Below are 15,345 nucleotides of genomic sequence, written 5' to 3'. Positions count from 1 at the left end.
AAAATGTTAATATACAATTAATCTAAACAGATTAATATATAAATCAGAACAATACCCTGACTCATAGCAAAGGTCATAAAGGCCATTAAGAAGCACATGTACAAACGGATCGGGAGACAAGTGACAGTTGTGTTTAATCTAACATAAGGTAAAAAATACTGAGTGTTCAAGAAATGCTAATACTGACATAAAGAATGTTATTCGATCTGAAACAAAGAAACAGGAAGAAGAATCAACAACAACAACAAAATGTTTTATTTTTGTCTCAATCCACAGAAAGCACTATATTTAAATCACCCGCTTTAGAATGAAAGTACTGGCAGGAATTCAACATAGCTCATTATGTCCCCTGAGGCATCATTACAGTATGTTTTCTTTTTAAAAAATCACACTTAAACACTTTCTCTCTTATAAACTGTTAAAAAGCATCACTATATTACTATTTCATGACAAAGTAAGTGGTTTCAGCATGTGTGGCTAGTTGTGGGTGGGAACGGAGTGGGAAGTCCTCATCAAAATATGCATCATCACCATCATTCAAGGCATCCTCACAGGAATGTGTTGTATGGCAACGTGATGGGTGCTGTGTTTTGACTCCCTCACTGTTACACACAGTTTGCCAGCAGTCCATAAAGTATGCTTCTGGATCATAAAATCTAAGAGATTTTTTCTTCTATTTGGCCTGAATCATTTAAATATGAATTCTAAATGCAGTAAGAAATGCCCAAAGCATAATTTCTCCAAAGCTAAATCTTAAATTACGTTTCCCTAATGCTCAGGAGCACTGCATGCAACACTATTGATCTGAATCCTGGAATCATCTTTTAGAGATAGAACAGTAGAATCAAATTCCTGGCTATATAACCCTAGGTGACACCAACAGAGAAAAATGGACAAGGCCATTCCCAGCAATGGTGAGATTTGAGGAAAATCAACCAAGAAGAAAGAGTTGGATGGACAGAGACTGACATAGTTCAACACCTACCACCTTGGAAAATGATGAAAATCACAAACAGAACAGGATTCTCAATAAAGCCACCCCTGAAACGGTCCTTTGAAATGCCATGAATGACCTCTGGAGTGGGCATCCACAGTTCTCAACTTGAACAGTTCTGGGGGGAAAGTTTCCCAAATATATGCTTTCACAGCTCCTTTGCCGCCCCCCCTTAAGTTACCCCAGCCCACTTCCACATCCTTCTTTTCTTCCAGGTCCCCACCTCACTGGAAGCTTCTGTCTCTAACTTATTTCCAAAGTTCCTCTACTATATGTTTATGTGGCCACCTAAAATTCACGTGGAATTGAAGCTGTATGTAAACATCTACCTAAAAATAAAAGATCCTGGGATAGAGCTGAATGCACTTCAAATTCAACATATCTAAATCCCACTCATTCTCTTTCCCCAAAATATACCTCCAACTTTTCTGTTACTGTTAATGACATCACTCTTCTAGTCTCTCAAGCTAGAAAAGTGCACGTTCTCTTTCCATTCCTATAAGAAATAAAAACAAAATTTGTCTCATTAATTCTTCCTTCAAACTCCCTCTTGTGTCTGCTTCTTCCTTCCCCTTTTCGCCCCCATCCCACTGGTTCACACATTTATCTTCTCATGCCTGAACTATTTCAAGCACCTCCTTTGTAGCCACCTAAGCTGGAATCCCAACCATCAGCCTTTCCCCACCCTAATCTACCTTGCATACACCATATGAGACTTACCTTCCTAAATCACCTCAAACATCTTACCCCTTCATATTCTAAAATGGGTCTTTTAATGGGTCTTTGTTGAAAGGTCAAATTCCTCAATGGGGCATCTGAGCCTCTGTCTGCCTCCCACTTATCCTTTCATTTTATGACCACACTAAGTGTTGGTGAGTAACGGGGAATGTTGGGGGAACAGGAACCCTTACACACTGCTGGTGGGAATGTAAAATTGTACAACCACTTAGAAAAACAGTTCTTAAAAATGTAAACATTCTCACACCATATGATCCAGGAATTCCATTCCTAATTATTTACCCAAGAGAAATGAAAGCATAGGTCCAAACAAAGATTCTTAATATTTATAGTAGCTTTATTTGTAATTGCCAAAAACTAGAAGCAATCCAAATGCCCATCAAAAGGTGAATGGATAAACAAATGATGCTATATCCATCCAATGAAATACTGCTTAGGTATAAAAAGAATGAACTATACATACAAACTACAATATATACGAAGCTCAGAAAAAGTATCCTGAGTGAAAGAAGCCAGACAAAAACACTTCTATAAAGTTCTAAAAACTGCACACTAATGTATAGTGACAGAAAGCGTATCAGCGGTTGCCTGGGAACCCAGAGGTAGGAAGGTAAGAGGACTGGAAGGGAGAAATTACAAAGGTGCTCTAAGAAACTTTTGTCAGTGATGGGTATTATACTGATTGCGGTGATGGTTTCACGGTTAGGAACATACGTTCAAAACTCACCAAACTGTTCACATTAAGTATTCGTTGTACATTGTCTGTCAATTATACCTCAAAAAAAGCTGTTGAAGAGAAAATCTTATCTCTGAGAAAATCTTCTCTCTGATCACTCACCTTCTAAACACATTCCTGAGTCAAACTGGTCAACTGATTAATACAAGAATGCATTGTGAACCTTTGCACACCTGTGTTCTTCCTGCAGCCATCCTCTCAAATGAAATACCATACTATTTGTCCCTCCAAACACAGCTGACCTCACACCTCCTCCAATGAGACTCCCCACACCACTCCAGCTTGTAGATTTCTTCTTTCTCTTATTTTCTAACTTTCTAATACACTCTAACCATCATTTGGCGAGTTTATAGCACAGAGGCAAACCTAAGTTTGAATCCTAATTCTCTAGTTTATAACTCTGTGACCCTAGAAATTTACTTAATCTGTCTCTATCTCTTAAACATTTATAATAATAGTACCCATTTCATAAAGTTGCTGAATGTAAATTGATTGGCATAATACCTAGCACGCAGAGTAAGTATCCAATCTTTGTTGTATTAGATTTACTATATGTTTCTTTGTGATATTTCTTATATGAAATAGTTTTGGAAGGGGTGGTAGAGTCATCTGGCCTTCCTAATGGTGCCTGCCAGAAATAATTACATCTAAGCCCTTTTTGTACAATAGACAATAATTAGCTGGTTTAATTTTCCTTTTCCTGTCAATACCCTTTTCCAATATACATGTGTGTGTTTGTGTATATAGAGAGAGAGACAGCCTGGGAGACAGAGAGCTAGAGCAAGCTGGAGAGGGCAGGAAGAGGGAGGGCAGGGGAGGGAAAGGGAGGCAAGGGGAGGAGAGACTAGGAAGTTGCAAATATTACGGTTTTCTGCTAGAGTAAGCTTAAATTGAATCTAGACATTACATTTAAATAATAAAATGTACTTAGTCATACTCTCAGAATTTGACTTTCTTAGCTACAAATAATAAAATAATCACTACCAAGCATTTATTATCTACATGATTAGACACAAAGAAGTTTGTAGTAAGTTCAGTCACAAGTCAAAAAATGGCTACAATACAATTTGGACCAATGCCTCTCTAATTATGTAATGATACTTCTAACAATTGCATCATTGATTTTACTTTCATCAGCTGTGTCTTAAATAATAAAATACAGATTACAGACTTTTAATAGCCAATCATTTATTTATATTAATTGACTTAATGCTACACCTCACTTAATACAGGGTACTTTATGGAGAGTGGTTCTCAAGATACTTTAGTTTCTTAAATCATTTATTGTTCAGCAGATTTGGTAATATTTTCCTTTCAATGGGAATTTTTCTTCAGGGTAAGTGAGGGAATACTGAAGATCAGTATCAGTACTTTAAGGGCAAGCTGCCATTTCACGCTTGTCCTTATTTTTTTTTTTATTTTATTTATTTTTTTTTTTGCCGTACGCGGGCCTCTCACCGCTGTGGCCTCTCCCGTTGCGGAGCACAGGCTCCAGACGCGCAGGCCCAGCGGCCATGGCTCACGGGCCCAGCCGCTCTGCGGCATGTGGGATCCTCCCGGACCCGGGCACGAACCCGTGTCCCCTGCATCGGCAGGCAGACTCTCAACCACTGCACCACCAGGGAAGCCCCACGCTTGCCCTTAAAGTAACTAGTTTAGCAGCACTGACAATGCCCCCTCATTATTTACTTAATTCAGTATCAAAAGTGTTTGACTTTTCTTCCAATGGGGCCACGTAGATTTATAATTAAAAGAGATAGCCACCTCCCTGTAAGCAATAGGAAGGAATGTAAGAAGAAGGTATCACCAATCCAAATAACTAAATACCTAATTGATGTTTTGGAAACTTATGCTTTAAGCAGAGCTTCACCTTTAGAAACTCAGTGCCTGGATAAAAGATAGTACCAAGGCCACTTGGACTGCAAAACACAGTCACAGGTGGAAATGCCAACATGCATAAACTAAATATTTGTAATCTCATCATATAGTTAGATGAATCATGGATAATCTTTTCTAGACATTGTTTAAAGTACTAAGCATGTACACTTCTGAAGAGTAATCACTGATTTTTTTAGCTAAATTGCACTTTAACAATTAATTCAGAGTTTTATTATGTACTTGACCAATACTATTTGTAGCATTACCTCTACATTGCTATGATTTATAATTATAATAGCACTTATCAAGCATTAATTATGTAACAAGCACTATTCTAAGCATTTTGCATAGGTTAACTCATGTCACCTTTATAACTCAATGCGATAGGTACAAATCATGGGAGATAAGGCATAAAGAGTTAAAGTAAATGGTGGTATCATTAGCATTATTAGCATTGTTAATAACGCGTTCAAATATGGACTTAGATCTCACAATAAAATTTAAAAACTGAATTTCAAACAACTGTCTCATTTACAACTCAAAAATCTATCCAAGTAAAAGGTTTCACCATGTCTTTCTTAAGACATAGACGCTTGGTGTTTTTGTCAAAATAAGAATACTTTCATGAACTCAAAACATAGCTTCCTTCTTAAGAAGCTACATAATTCAAACTTAGAAGTAGTCAAGATATAGACACCCTTTTTACTAAACATGAGTATGATTTTACTATTAGAAAATCCAACAAGGAGCAAATAAAAGATGAAGGAGGTCACCTACAACCTTAGAAAGCATTAGAACCACCCACAAAGCAGAATACAGCTTAGACTATTTTCACTTTTTTGTGTGTTCTAACGGATATTTGTATTTCAAATACTTTCAAAATTATATTAGCTTTATAAAATTCTATTTTCTCCACCCCCCCATATCTTTCTTTCCCCACTTTAAGCCAATCAACTCAAGGTCTTTGGGGACTGCCAATTTGGAACATCCTCTGGCCTTGACAACTGGCAGCTGGGATCGATCAGTTCATAAAATCCAACTTGTCAGCTAAAACCAGTCATGTTTTTTAAGCAAGACAATCTGTTAAACAGGTTAGGCCTTAAATCCTGAAAAACATTTGCAAAAACACATTTTGTACTTGCTCTTCCTAAGTTCTGAGGCTACAGATGTTACAGAAACCACGATTCTGGAAACTCTCCCAACCATCTATTATCCTTCCCTGAAAACTTGAAGGTATCTTCTGGGCTCCACAGCTAGCAGCAGACCAGCTTCTGATAGCCATGGGTGGGAACAGATATCCTCAATGTGGAAGGAATCCTTGATTCACCCTGGGCAGTTACATAGTAATTTCTTTCTGCTGTGCACTTGATCTAGTTCATCGTAAGCCAATGTCATCACAGTGCAGTTAGGCTAGCTTCCAGTACTGGCTCTGTCATAAGAAGAAAAATTTATTATAGAGATTTCAAAGCAATTTCAGAGCTTATAAAGCTAAGTGATCTTAGGCAAGGCACATCTTCTCAAGCTTCAATCTCCTTCTCAGTAAAATGAGAGGGCTGGAATGACCAAACTTCAAATTTCTTTCCAATTCTATAATTCCATGATTCTACTTCTTCCCATTGTTTTCACTTAGCTGGAAGCCTAAGATACTTCCTCACCAATGCCAGCTCTTATAGTTATCCAGGATCACAGTGGGTCAGTCCCCACAAAGCATCATGCCACAAATAATGATGGGTTAGACGAATACTTTTTCAGACTTTATCATATTCAATTAAGTACAGGAAGGTTTCAAAACAGATAAATGTTGTTGTTCCCCCACTGAACCGTGATTTGATTATCATTACCTTTCAATATCACAGTATCTTGACACTTCCCACCATTACTATCTAAGTTGGCAAATATATACATCAGGCAAATGATCATTCCCTTTGGCTTTACCCCAGGTAAACATCAATCACTGATCAAGCCAAGACCACTCTCAGAATCTTCAACTCACCCTTCCAGACAGCCACCACCAATTATTCAGAATTGGCATGAGTGAAAGAGTACATCTGAAATTGTGATGTATACATTAATTAGTACCAATCCAAACCCAACTGCCATCTATATGTCTCTAACTGGATATTTCCCGAGACATACACTCGTTCTCTTCCCACTAAAGCATCTCCCTTTTTATAAATGGCAATTCCAATAATCCAGACATCCAAATGAGATCTCTTACCTCATCCTTACATCTAATCAATCAAGTCTTGCAAATTTTACTTCCTATGTGGTTTTCACATTTATTTTCTCCATTCCAAATAACACTTTCCTAGTCCAAAATCTTAGCATTTTTCTTCAAACACATTGCAACAGCTTTTTAACTAGCTTACCTTGCCAATGGTCTTGTGAGTATCATGTTGCCCTTTAAAACCTTTCAATGAATCTTAATGCATATTAGCATGACAGTCTCAGGTTATTCAAATAACTTACATGGTGGCTCAGGGTTTCATAAGCATGTAATAGTTGCATGGCCTTTTATAAGCTAGCCTTGGAAGTCAGTATCACGTCTACATACAACACTCTACTGGACAAAGCAGTCACAAGCCCACCCAGATCCAAGGTTCACTTGATGGGAGGAGTGTCACTACAACCATGGTTTAAAGCCACCATATCCATCTCTATCTTTCACATGTTATGCTCTAGAAAAACTGAACCAGTAGTTCCCCAGTTATGCCACTGCACATGCTGTTTCTCCAGCATGGAATGCTGTGATAATTAATTTTATGTGTCAGCTTGACTAGGCCACAATATGTCCAGACAGCTGGTTAAATATTATTCCTGTATGTGTCTATGAGGATGTGTCCAGAAGAGATTAGCATTTGGGGTGGTGGACCAAGTAAAGCAGATGGCCCTCCCCAATGTGGATGGGCATCACTCAATCCACTGAGGGCATGAACAGAACAAGAAGGAAGAGAAAAGTTGAATTAACTCTGCCTGGCTACTTGAGCTGGGACATTGATCTTCCCCTGCCATTGGCACTCCTGGTTCTCAGGCGTTCAGACCCAGACTGAAACCTATATTATCAGCTCTCTGACTCTCAGGCCTTCAAACTACACCACTGGCTTTCCTGAGTCTCCAGTTTGCGGATGGCAGATCGAGGGACTTCTCAGCCTCTAAAATCATGTGAGCGAATATCTTATAATAAATCTCTTCATATACATTTCCTATTGGTTCTCTTTCTCTGGAGAACCCTAAGACAGATACTGTCCTTACCTGACCCCCGGAAAACCCCTGTCATTCCTGTAGTATCATCAAAATACTACTTCCACTGTGACAGCTTCCCTATCAGTACATAATGAACTTGAAATTCTTCCATACTCCAGTACGATCTCACCAAGTAGACCAGTGCTTCTCAAGGATACAGATCACCTGGGATCTCATCAAGATTCAGACTGATTCAGTAGGTCTAAGGTGAAAGCAAAGACTCTACATTTCTTACAAGTTCCCAGGTAATATGTATGTTACTGTACCAACCACAGTTTGAATAGCAAAAGGCCACTCAAAGAGCCTACTCAAAAATTGCTGGCCCAGAGTGGAGTGTTGCATCCAAGGAAAGGTCTGTGGCACAGGGGCAAACTGCAGATCACGCATCTGGGTGAGAGGCCAGAATGGAATGGGAGAAGATACAGCAGGCACCTAAGAGCAGGCCAATTGTTAAAATATGTGCATTTCTGAGACAGGCAAAGAGGAAATTTTGCCAATAGGAGGGAAATCAGAGAAACCACGTCAAAAGCTACCAAAGGTTTTAAGTGAAGGGTGGGAAGCAGAGAATGGAGGAATCCTAGAGCTAATGAAAGAGAATGTGTAAAAGCTGTTTTTAGGTTAGAAATAGGAAGGGAGCCATTAAGGCACTAGGCTAAAATTAACATTTTCCAAAATATTTGTCTATACCTCCATTGAGGTAAGCATCTATTCATACTGGATTTTTAAAATTTGGATGTCTATATCTAAATTCTACTTACCATAAGCTAGATTCCTGAGAACATGAACTGTTTTTATTTATTAGAGACTGGTATTTAAGAACATACATATGCCTTCTGGGTTCATATCTTAACTCTGCCACCACCTGGTTTGTGACAATAGGGAGACTTTTTTTTTTTTTTTTTTTTGCTTTCATTCCCCCAAGCATAAAATAAGGGATAATAATAATGTCTGGACATAGAAATTTTGAGAGGATTAAAACAGAATATATCTGAAAGTGTTTACCTTGGAACATAGTAGCCTTAAAATTAGTGTTTGATATTATTATAGGGAGAGAGCATGATGTCTAAGAGTTGGCTTGAGAATCAAACAACCAGAGTAAAAAATCTCTTGCTCTCCTATTTACTAGTTGTCTGACCTTAAACCTGGTTCTTAACTCCTCTAAGCCTCAATTATTTCAACTGTAAAATTGAGATGCTAATAGTTACTACTTAATAGTTACTACTTAAGAGAATTGAGATCATCCATCCCTGATATATGCGATAAACCTTCAGTGAATACTAGTTATTATTATCAGCAACAACAGCATGAAAACACAATCTGGCATTTGGAGGGCTTTCCACAAATACTGAATGACTAAATAAATTAATGAATGTAGAAAAGGTTAACATTGATCTCAGCAAATTCACCTCCCTCCAAGACTTTAAAATATTGCTATATACTCAGGGGAAAACTTTTCTTAGGACTCATGCAAGGAAGAGGTCAAGTAGAAACACAGGGCCCCCTCTATCTTCACTTTCATCTTTTGTTATAGGTTAAGCTTCCATGTAAATTTCCCTTCAAAAATTGCTTCCGCCACTAAAGAATAAAGATTATATCATATTTTCATAAATATGTCTTCTCCTACAGACCACAAAGATTAGCGCAGCATAAAATGTCTGGTTATAGTCATTCTAATAGGTGTAAACATCTAAACAACAATAAAAATTAAATGAAAGGCAGCTATGTCATCACACCATTCCCCATTCCTCTACCTCCTGAGAATCTAAGAATGAAATTAGCTGGGAACAAATATGACACTGACTAGCCTGTTAGAATTAGCATAGTGCTACTGTAATGGCAAAAGAATTAATAGAAGTAACACACCTAGTTCCAATACACATGGTGGGAAACCTCTTGCTGACAAAGATACAGGTAGGACTCATCTCAGCATTCCACTGAACATTTAAAGTAAAAAGCACAACTCAACTGCACCCCAAAGAATTTGCGAATTTAGAAGACATTTGATTACCCCATTTTACAGTAAGTGTCTGGACTAGAACCCTTTAGAAGGGTCACACCCTCTCCCAACTAGTGCTTGTTAAAGAAACGCATTTTTGGTGGTAGGAGGATGTTTTCCTTTACTTCATATTTATGTTGTTAGACATGGGACAAACTCAAATATATTTTGTTGCATAAATTCATACAATCTTTCTTCTGTCTTCTACTGGATTTAGGAGTGTCACAAAATTTTAAACTCCAGGAGAGAAATCTTCCACAATTTATTTCACATGCAACTCAATGCTTTTTCTTCTGAGAATTAGCACCAGGCAGACCCTATAGACATCCTTTAAGAGAAGTTATGTACATTCCCATGGCTACATATTTCAGATATTTCCATCTTAATAAAAATCCTCCTCACTGGTTTGTCTTCTGTAGGCTCAGTTACACAGTGTTCTTTACAAAGTACTGAGCCCTATATTCTATGCAGATGGAGATAACAGAAATCAAACAATCAGACCTACCATATTCTGAAGATTACTGAGCAAGAGAAAATAATAATCACCAGTGAATTTTAGTCTTATTTTCCCAAGTGATGACACTGAAAACAATAACCTATCCACCCCACTCAGTAGGAGCTGAGGCTCACTATCAACACAGCAACAGATGAGGATATATGGCTTACGTTAAGAGGTGGTAGTTGGCTAGGGGCTGAGGAATATCCCAGTTCTGACCCCTCACCACCCACCCCTTAACAACAACAACAACAACAAAATCTTCAAAAACCTGAGCCAAGGAACCCTTTATTACTAGAAGACACTCTGGTCCCCAAATCCCATTACAGAATTCCGGGGAGATGACCTACTACACCTCATGGAAGAATCTAATTTCCCAGGTGGATCTAAGGAACCAGCCTTCACACAAAGCCCCAACCCAAATCCCAAATCTATACATCTAAGGGAAGTAAGGGCCTTCCTTCATGAGATATAGAGAGCCAAGAGGAAGAAATGTCCAAGAACTTTTTCCTAATCTAGAGTGGCCTTTCCCATACTACATATCCCAGATCTTTCTCTGGAGTAAGGGAAGGGGAAAGATGCCAAGGAAGATGTTTGTAGGCCTGTATTACATAGACTCATGGGAAAGGAGAGAGCACCCTTTTCCTACATGGGCTGCCATTTTGGTCAATCCAGACCTGTGCTCTCACCTCTTAAGCATAGAATGTGGTGTGTTAGCAATTGGGGTAACCCTTGGGGGTGAGAAAAGGGCTCTAAGTTCCCTTGGAGGCCAAAATGGCTGACAAAAATCTATCTAATCAATTATTCCCAACTTTGTATGAGGGAAGTAGGAAAAAGTTATCTTTATATCCCAATAAAAAAAAATCAGGGCTTCCCTGGTGGCGCAGTGGTTGTCCCCCTGCCGATGCAGGGGACACGGGTTCGTGCCCCGGTCCGGGAAGATCCCACGTGCAGCGGAGTGGCTGGGCCCGTGAGCCATGGCCGCTGAGCCTGCGCGTCCGGAGCCTGTGCTCCGCAACGGGAGAGGCCACAGCAGTGAGAGGCCCACGTACCGCCAAAAAAAAAAAAAAAAAAAAAAAAAAATCATAGAATTTGAATGAGAGGTGTTACTGATATGAGTATACTTTACATTTGATATGGAAGCAAGAAAAAAATAGAAGTACTACTAAATAAATTAAAATTTTAAAAGTGGGAATTTATTTATTACTCATACAATTATTCATAAATGTATATACAAAGAATAACCAGACAACATCAACTTTCTCTCTTTTTAAATAAATATTCTGGAGTTAAATAACAAAGCCACAATTATTCAATTAATTTTCACGTTCTTCATGTGTAATGCTGAAATAGGATTTTATACCTGGGTTCTAGGCAAATCGAAAGATAAGTCACAAGGGCATGAATGCTGGGGTGAACACTGACCCCTCCCCCTCAATCCTCCCACAGATAGCAGTTAAACCACAGACTATAGACTGGGTCTGAGGACTGGCTCAGTTTTCATGAATTCCTTTAGAGCTGAGAGGGCTTTTCTCAGTCAGATGTGTATCCCTATAGACACAAAATGGAGCAATAGGGAAAATATTGGGAATAAAAGAGACTATATATCCTAGGTCCTCACCCAGTGGCTTCTGCCTCAAAATAATAAATGTTTCACAGGACAAAATAAATATCCTCTAAATTTTCTCACTTATTCCTATATTCCCCATAGCCCCCAAATAATCACTTTATGAAACTCATTCCTATTGTGAACAACTAATGGAATACTTTTTTTCTTTTTCATGGAAAGGCATTTTATTTTAAATATAACAGTGTGCACATGTCAATCCCAAACTTCCAATCTATCCCTCCCTCACACCCTTCCCCCCCGGTAACCATAAGTTTGTTCTCTAGGTCTGTGAGTCTGTTTCTGTTTTGTAAGTTCATTTGTATCATTTTTTTTTTAGATCCCGCATATAAGCGATATCATATATTTGTCTTTCTCTGTCTGACTTACTTCATTCACTATGATAATTTCCAGGCCCATCCATGTTGCTGCAAATGGCATTATTTCATTCTTTTCAATGGCTGAGTAATATTCCATTGTATATATGTACCAACTCTTCTTTATCCATTCACCTGTTGATAGACATTTAGGTTGTTTCCACGTCTTGCCTATTGTAAACAGTGCTGCAGTGAAAACTTTTGCTTATACATAAAATGTATTTCATCTCTTATTGGGTAGATAGAGATGATGCAAATGGCTTATGAGGGTGATCAGCATTACTCACCCATACTGTGTGGCCCAGAGATTTTATGTTCATGTTATGTCAACATCATTGTCAACACTGTGTTAAAATCTTCATGACAATCAGGTCATTTTATTTTGGTAGTTCCACAATGAGTTTATCCAGAAACTTTTCATCAATATTCATCAGTCAGAGAAAACACTTCAATGATGGAAGCATATTATTTTTATTTTAATGTAGGTTATAGTGTCCCAAAACTGGTCATTTAGGCCTCCTCCAAGGCAGACAACTCTCTAATTATAAATTCCATGAAAAACTACAACCCAACATTTATTGAGCTCTTCCTATATGGCATTTCTGTTAGAGACACTTTGTATGCACTATCTCATTGAATCCACACAACAATCCAGTGAATTAGGTGCTATTTTATCCTCATTTTACGGAAGAAAAGCCTTATAAAAGACCTGGATTTAAACCAAAGCAAGATGACTCCAGTTATGTACATTTAACCTCATATTATCCTGCATTCACCAGAACTTGATGTCTGAAAAAAATATATTTTTTAAAGCAACATCTGAAAGACCTTGGCTGTGCAGGGCTCATGCCACTTGCACTGCAGTGTTTCTTGGCAGCCTAATATGTAAATGAAGTATTACAAAATTTATTTTTTGCTGCCCTGGCTCTTTCTCAGGGGGATGAGGGATGCATAACCTTAGCTGTTTAGGCCAAGTAGTACATGCTTGTTGGAGATTCCACCCACCTGACCAGCAAGAGAAAGATATTTTGCACAGACTCATTTCCTCTTGAGGTATAACAACAATTTAAATTTCTCCTTTAAAGCCCAGTTACATGGTCCATCTGTTCCAACTGGCTATTCTCCTGAATCATGGTGGCTACAGGAGGGAGGTGAGGAAATCTACTTGCTGGAAAAGAATCAACCAATGCTGTATTAAATAAATTTGCATCACGGTTGTAAATACACCCAGGGGCCAAGGTGATGAATGCATTTTATAAATCAAATAAATGAATAATAACTTTTCGAGGTTGCTAAATGTAAAATGTTTGAAGAACTGAATTGAATGAATCCAAACTGTGTCCAAGGGTTACGCTTTCTAATTAAAACATACACTGAAAACGTTAACCTGATTCATAATCTAAATAAAACTCCGTTTTTTGAATGGCTTTCCATCTTTATGAATTTTTTTATTACAACACAAGGTAAACAAATGAAAGTATCCTTAATGAACCCAATATTTTTCAACTTTCTGAAATAAAAAAACAAAAAGAATAAAAATGAAAAGAAACATAAAAACTGCCACATTTATGATTCTCCTGCACATACCACATCTCAAATGCTAGGCTTCTGCTCTTGTCTTTAGGAACTGACTTAAAAATTCAGAAGCTCTTTACGTGAAAAAGAAAGAAAAAAAGAAAGGGAGGAAGAAAAGGAGATTAGGAGGGAGTGAGGGAGTAAAGAAGGAAAAGAAATTTTAAAAAATGAAAAGGGGGGGATTTCAAATATCTATAAGAACAACACATTGGAATTAATATAATAAAATGCAAGGTTCAAAGTCACCTGTCTCTGAAAATAAATTGTTTATGATTATTTTTTTAAATACCAAAATAAATCAATTAAATTAAAATTTCATCAATTAAAATTGGGGCAAGTGAAGCAGGAATTTGCTGCAAACTTTTTGGCACATTATTTTCATTTCCAGCTTTTGGTTTATCTGTGCTGTTTTCAACATCTCTTTCTATGGTGTGAATATTAATCAGGCCAATGGTATTCTGTTAGGCACTGTGGGCTCAACAGAGCATGGCTAGATTTGGTTTTAAAGAAATAAGCTCTACTTTTTAAAACAACAGAACGCCTATTAATTGAAACAGAAGGTCTGAAATTGTGAATAATTTGTCTGAATTTATACTCCTTGACATCAATGGGAAAATAAAGAGTAAAAAATATATCTTCTTTTTCCTACTCTTCTGAAATAAGTTACATTAAGGAAAGAAAAGAAGGAAGGACAGAAAGAAATGTACAATCTAAGGGCACACACATATATCAGTCCCGTAATTCTTAGGGGAAGTGGGCAGTAATTCACCTCAGTCTTTGATCTTAGTAGCTTTGTCTGTTTATTCTAATGTAGCATAGAGATAATATAATTTTATGTGGGTGCCATAACATGAAAAATGTAAGGAACATTGCTGCAAGAACTTGTAAGTTTTGCTGGGTGTATTAATGCCACAAATTTAATCATATTGTGAATCCCCCTAAACTTCCCTCAGAAACACTTAGATTTTTAAAATACTGATTCCCTATTATAACTAAATTATAAGTGCATCCTCTTTTTTAGCCACAATGTGATTAAATTCTTACAGAAGCTTTTGTCACTCAGCCTGTCTTTATATCAGTAAAAAACGCATTATTAAACATTTGGGAAAATAGAGCATTTTAGTTGGTAAATTCTAAAGTCATTTTCCATACTAAAAAAAAAAGCCTTCCTCTTGGTTAAAGGAGACCTTTCTTGAACAATATGTACTGATCCTAGGGTGGAAGGTGGGGAATAAGGTTTCAGCCTACTTTGCTAACACAGTATGGCCAGCTGACACAAATGTGTCCTTTGAACAAAGGCTCATGATGTCTGCTGTTCTCCTACCAATAAAGAAGGCGCCAAGCCCACCTTCTTCGACATGATTGTCCTTACGCCATTAAACTCTAACTTCCGCATTACTGTTAGATAGGTTCCCACAGCACCTCCCTACAGCTCAGAGACTGGACTCCCATAGGGTATAGCAAATTCACTGGAATTCTACAAGAACACTCCATAAAAATAAATACAACTCCAAAAACAGACTTTAGATTTTTGTGATGAGAATTATAAAATTCAGAAAATTTTTCTCAAAATTTTAATTGTTTTGGCACAGCCTCATTAACTAATAGAAGAATTTATAATACAAAAAAAAGAAGGCAGAATCACTGATTTCTACGAAAAGGCAAAATAAATATTTCAGTTTTTACTACTCACTGTTAATATATTT

This window comes from Delphinapterus leucas, chromosome 5 (genome assembly GCF_059928025.1).
Source record: "Delphinapterus leucas isolate spDelLeu-1000000601 "Yukka" chromosome 5, BTC_Dleu_Yukka2, whole genome shotgun sequence".
NCBI classification, from domain to species: Eukaryota; Metazoa; Chordata; class Mammalia; order Artiodactyla; family Monodontidae; genus Delphinapterus; species Delphinapterus leucas.
This window is presented reverse-complemented; position numbering follows the sequence as displayed.